At 45.4% G+C, this 6,000-nt stretch overlaps 1 protein-coding gene across 1 annotated transcript in view; it reads left to right on the top strand.

The window, feature by feature from the left end:
- Positions 1–1,982: 1,982 nt before the first annotated feature.
- GRB2 (growth factor receptor bound protein 2) overlaps positions 1,983–6,000 on the top strand; it is a 49,761-nt gene continuing 45,743 nt past the window's right edge. The window contains exon 1 of the mRNA XM_082204699.1: positions 1,983–2,136. The gene's annotated coding sequence lies outside the window, so the exon portion shown is untranslated. The remainder of the gene's footprint in view (positions 2,137–6,000) is intronic.

The following is a 6,000-nucleotide window of genomic DNA, read 5'->3' as shown; positions in this document are numbered from 1 at the left end:
TCATGATGACATTTTTTTCAATTAAAGAAGAGCATGTGATAGGCAAACTTCTATTTTCACTGACCAGTTCCACTCATTGTTATAGCTTTAGAACTTGTTCTGCCTATAATCTCACTCTGGAAGTAACACACATACCGTATTTTTCGCCCTATAGGACGCACTTTTCCCCCTCCAAAAATGAACGGGAAATGTGTGTGCGTCTATGGGGCGAATGCAAGCTTTCGCTGAAGCCTGGAGAGCGAGGGGGGTCGGTGCGCACCGACCCCTCTCGCTCTCCAGGCTTCAGGAAGCTATCCGCTAGCCGTGGGAGATGTGGCTCTCCCACGGCTAGCGGAGAGCTTGCCGGCACCCAGAAGCTTGGGGCGCGCTGAGCTCAGCACGCCCCAAGCTTCGGGTTTCACGCAGCTCTCCCACGGCTTGCAGATAGCAGCCTGTTCTGGGGGCTGGGGTCAGGGGAAGCTCGGGGGGAAATAATTCCCCCCCTTTATTTCCCCCCCCAAAAAAAAACTAGGTGCATCCTATGGGCCGGTGCGTCCTATGGGGCAAAAAATACGGTATATTTTTCTAATTGAACAATGATTTAGCAAGTGGACAAGATCCAATTTAGCTCTGAATCACTCCAAGAGAACCTTGTATTCAGTGTTATACCCAGGCTTTCTTTAGATTGCTGAAAGCAAGGACAGTGAAGGAGACAGGTGGGAAGGAAACAAACCCCAAAACAGAGAAGGGCTGCAACTCAATAGAAGAGCATATTCTGCACTTGAATAATGTCCCAGGTTCACTCCCCAGGAAGGGCTGGGAAAGATTCCAGCCTGAAGCGTGGAGAACAGATGCATGTCAGTATCTAGTAGAGATAATGCTGAGCTAAACGGATTAAAGTGATTGTTTGGAGGGTGGCAACAAAGGAGATAACGTTTTCAGTTGCTGTGTGCTGTCAAATGGAATATCCTCCTCAGCAAGGCCCACCTTGCACCAACATTAAACATTATTTCCAATGGCAAGTTAATACCTCCATCTTCTCCCTGGCTTTTAATGAAACATGAGATGGTTATATTTGGTGCCCTATACCGTGATGTCTACTTTTGTTGATATATTATGCCTGGTGGGTATAATACAGTGGTGCCTCGCAAGACGAAATTAATTCGTTCCGCGAGTTTTTTCGTCTAGCGAATTTTTCGTCTTGCGAAGCACGATGTTGGAAAAGTTTTGGAAAAGCTTCAAAAATCGCCAAAAACCTCAAAAAAGGCTACCACATCGCGTTCTATGAGTTGCTCCTCGAAGTCAAGTCGCAACTGTATTAAGGGTGTTAAGAAAAAGGAAACAAACTTGCAAAAAACACAAGACGTTTTCGTCTTGCGAAGCAAGCCCATAGGGAAATTCGTCTTGCAAAGCAGCTCAAAAACCGCAAAACCATTTCGTCTAGCGAGTTTTTCGTCTAGCGAGGCACCACTGTAATCATCATTGGTGGTTTGACTCAATTTTTAAAATGTGCACTCTTTTTCCCCCCTGCAAGCCAAGATGACAAATTATTATTATTATTATTATTATTATTATTATGTGGTTTGACTTGATTTTTAAAATGTGTATTCTTCCCCCCCCCCCCGCAAGTCGCCAAGATGACGACTAATAATATTTCCTATAAGGCAGATTCATAAATAACGCTCGTCCAGTTTTCTCCCAGGACAGGCGCCAAACAGACAAATAAAACTGTAATGCTGCAACCCTATGTGGCCGCTAAACCTGCGAGGTGATGCTGATACACTCAGTTTCTGATCAGCCGTAGCAGCCCGAGCGCACTAACGCTTTGGAGATTCGGCCGGGGCGCGTCGGGCATCTATACAGGTACCACTACGCGCGCATGCGCCCTGGGCGGATCATTGGCTCCTCCCAGCGTCTCCCGCCCCTCAGCCTCTTCCTGAGCCTCTGGTTCGCCCTGTTACGGAGGTTGGCGCTTGCGCTTTTTCTTTCGGCGGGGGTTACTTCTCGTTCCCTCGCGCGTAGTAGTAGTAGCCTCGCGAGAGCGGCTCGTGAGGGCAGTAGCGGAAGCTCTCCCGGACACTCCTACTGAGGAGGAAGAAGGCTTCGCAGGGGAGAAGAAGAGGGGGCCGCTCGGAGCGGAACCCTGGCGGGCTTGCGGTGAGTCGGAGCTCCGGGGCGAGGGCGGAGGGAGAGACGGGGAAGAGCCCCAACAAGACACCGGAGCCGCCCTGGAGCCTCTGCCTTGAGGCTGACAAGGCGGGCGGGCGGCCCCGTTCCCCTCTTGTTCCGCCCCTGCCTGTCAAGGGGGCCCTGGCGCGCGTTCTTGCCAGCCTACCACTTGCATGGGGGGGGGGAGGAAAGAGTTTGGTGCGCGCCCCTTAAGATTCTAAGAAAAATAACTCGAGCTGAGGGAGGCGGGCGAATGAATCCTCCCCTTCCCCCCTAGCCCAGTAATGATTCACTTGCCAAGGGGGCCAAGGTCCCCCCCCCCAGTCAATGACTCTATTTTGAGGAGTGGGCATCCGAAAGGGGGCATTTTGCTGAATTCATTGTTTCTTGTGTTGGTTTTTTGCTGCGGATGAATGTTAATAACGTGCACCTTATACAAAAACGGAAGTTGCAATAAATGCTTAAGCTTATCTTTAGAGTGATAAGTGTAAGCATTGACTTAAATGGGATTCTGATTCCTGAAGCCCGACCTGTTTTCCCGAACAGGTGTGCATTAGGATTGCTGTGTTATGTTGGGAAACAGCTTTTGGGCAAAAAGAAATAAAATGGTGCCACGCATTTAAATCCACAGATATTACTAGCAAATTCTGATTTGACATTATTTCCCGTGCATATGTTTTGCAGATGTCTGATAGTGTGAAAGAGAACAGATAGTTATTCACTAACTATGACTAAATATATATATTCTGTTACTGGCACAAGGAGGAAATGAACCATAGTTTTTGCTGCTGAAGATTTCACAGAACTTCCCCAAATAGTAATGATGACAGGCTGGTTCCTTAGAAAAAGCTGATTGACTTTACCACCTCTTGAGAACAGTTCTCTCTGTAGCAGTTTCTAGGATATGGTAGATAGTATAAGCAGTATAAGTAATTTTTCAACTGTTCAGAGTGCTCCATGCATACAAATGCTGAAAATGAATACAGAGCCAGCTTCTACTCTGAAACAAAACTGGCAATTATTTGATAAATCATGACAGCTGTCACTTTTAGCATCTGAAGCCCGTGTGGGACAAACATGTTATTAATATGAGGGTGCTCTACTAACCCCAGGACGCGGGTGGCGCTGTGAACCACAGAGCCTAGGACTTGCCAATCAGAAGGTCTGCGGTTTGAATCCTCCCCCCCCATGGGGTGAGCTCCCCTTCCTCGGTGCCTGCTCCTGCCAACCTAGCAGTGCAAGTAGATAAATAAGTACCGCTCCGGCGGGAAGGTAAGTGCAAAGTGCAAGTAGATAAATAGGTACCGCTCCGGCGGGAAGGTAAACAGCGTTTCCGTGCGCTGCTCTGGTTTGCCAGAAGCAGCTTACTCATGCTGGCCACATGACCCGGAAGCTGTACGCTGGCTCCTTCGGCCAATAAAGCGAGATGAGCGCTGGAACCCCAGAGTCGGTCACGACTGGACCTAATGGTCAGGGGTCCCTTTACCTACTAACCCCATATTTAACCACTTGCCTGGTCACTGTAACCATTTAGGAATTTCATTTAGGCAACTGAGCAGACTACCAGAAGGTCTTTCCTCCTCCCTTTCAAACAAGCTGCCGATGAAGCCGTGAAGCACTTCATCCTTCCTCCAGCAACCCACTGTTTTGCAATATTGGGTGTGTAGGAGATGAAGTTACCTCCTACACTTGTAACATGGAAGCAAATAAGGTGGGTGGTGGAGGGAAGGAGCATCCTTTTCCTATGCTGCCAGCCTCCTGGCAATGGGCAGGTGAACCTCCTGTGCATCTAACATAATGGGTTGGTAGCAGAACAATTTGTCTTCCCAACCACCGCGTTTTGGACACACAGGCAGAAGTTTTGCCTCCTGTGTCTCAAGTACAGAAATGAAGTGTGATAGTGGCAACCAATTTGCTTATTCATTTATTTTTATTTAACAAAATTTATATACCACTTACTCAAACTAAATACTTCTAAGCAGTTTACAAAAGACAATCTAAAATATTAATTAAAAATACCAATAAAGCCCAACATTAAGAACAAGTTACATAATGAAAAGAGAAAACAAATTCCATAATTTAAAAACTTGACTTCAAAGCTTGGCTTTAAGGTAGATGAACTGGATGGGACTTCACCTCCTGCACATCTAGTGCAGAAACACAGCAGGCAGGTGGAGAAGGGATGCCTGTCCTGTTCATTCAGCACATAAATCAAGCAGTCTGGCAACGGGGCCATCCCTTCACTGCTAGTTCACTATGCTTCTGGGCTGACCACAGAAGAGGCAAAGCATCTTCCAGCACACTTAAGCATAGAAACAAGGCCAGCCAGCAGAGAGGTGGCTTTTCTTCCTCTTTCAGCCTGCTACATTTCTACCCTGCAAACAATTTTTATTTGCCATATGAGGGGCTGGGAAAAGAATTACAGAGTGCTACGTCCATTCTGCACCATCCCCTTGTATGAGTTAAAAGTAGGGGAACAAAAAAAAAATCAGGCTAGTAACTTTGGGGGCTGTACTATTCTATGATCCCTGTGGGCATGTCCCTTTAACTTTTTAGGGATGGAGAAGGGGTTATGCTTGCCCCAGTACGACTGTAGCTCTACATTTCATCTAGCCCCTTCCACCTCTAAATAAATACATTTACTACCCATCTATATATGAAGTGATGCTGGCTTATGAATGGGAAGTTAGCTTTATAAAAAATTACTTGTTCCAAGTGAGTGGCTAATAACTAAGACCATTTTGGGGGGGAGGTATTTCAGGATAATGTCCTCTTCATTCCCCAATTTTAATATACAGAGTATAGTGGCTTTCCCAGCTTTGCATTAATGAAATACTTGAGCAAAATTTTATGAGGTGATCTGTTAATTTTTGTAACATATATTGTTCTTGTGGTGTCTTAATCAGTTCTTGTGATTTTAAAATGTCATCATTTCAGTCCTAAGTGAATAAAACCAAAGAGTGACAGGTGTGAATACAAGTGTGACTTTACTTGCTGCAGCAACTTTGTGAATTTCTGTCATGTATTTAAAGTTGCCACAATAGCCACACTCATAGTTTGGTTTTTCTAGTATTGCTGTAATAGTTGTCCTGTTGGGTGCAGTGTTAATGTTAAATACTGTATGCAGTGTTAATTGTAAATGTCCATCTGAAATTAAGAGTGAGATTCCCCCCCGACTACTTTCTTCATTTTTTTCTTAGTTGTTGTAACATAGTTCTTGCAAGTCAACTCTTCCTCTAAGTATGCTGCTGTTCTTTCCTTATTGGTATGTATAGTAAGTATAAAACAGCTAGGATTACCGTATTTTTCGCTCTATAACACGCACCCAACCATAACACGCACGTAGTTTTTAGAGGAGGAAAATCCGTAGGCATGCCACCCGTAGGCATTCCCTCCATAACACGCACAGACATTTCCCCTTACTTTTTAGGAGGAAAAAAGTGAGTGTTATGGTGCAAAAAATACGGTAATTTGGATTGCTGTTTTGCAGGACAACCCCATTGAATTTAAGCATTTTGACTTAAGTGGCTTGGGCTGCTGTTGTGTTACTGCTTGTAGGACAGTCATCAACAATTTTGTTTTCAGTTTGGACTCTGATTGTCTTGTATAGATATTTTTCAAGCATTATGCTACGTGTATAATTAACCAATGCGTTCAACTTCCCTGAATGAAGCTGCTTGATGGCCAGTGGCAACCACATATTTCTGGCAATCTCCCTGGCTCAAGTGCCCGGAAAAACTCATTTTCTTCCCCAAGTTCTCTGTGTACCACAAAAGCACAAGAGTGGTCTTGTCATGTTGTGCAAGAAAGATCCTTCCCTCCTTCCAAGTTATTTGTCATGCATAGATTAAC

This window comes from Podarcis vaucheri (assembly GCF_965113315.1).
Source record: "Podarcis vaucheri genome assembly, chromosome: 2".
Classification (NCBI taxonomy): Eukaryota; Metazoa; Chordata; class Lepidosauria; order Squamata; family Lacertidae; genus Podarcis; species Podarcis vaucheri.
Note: the sequence above shows the minus strand (reverse complement) of the source record. Positions and strands in the feature narration are given on the sequence as shown.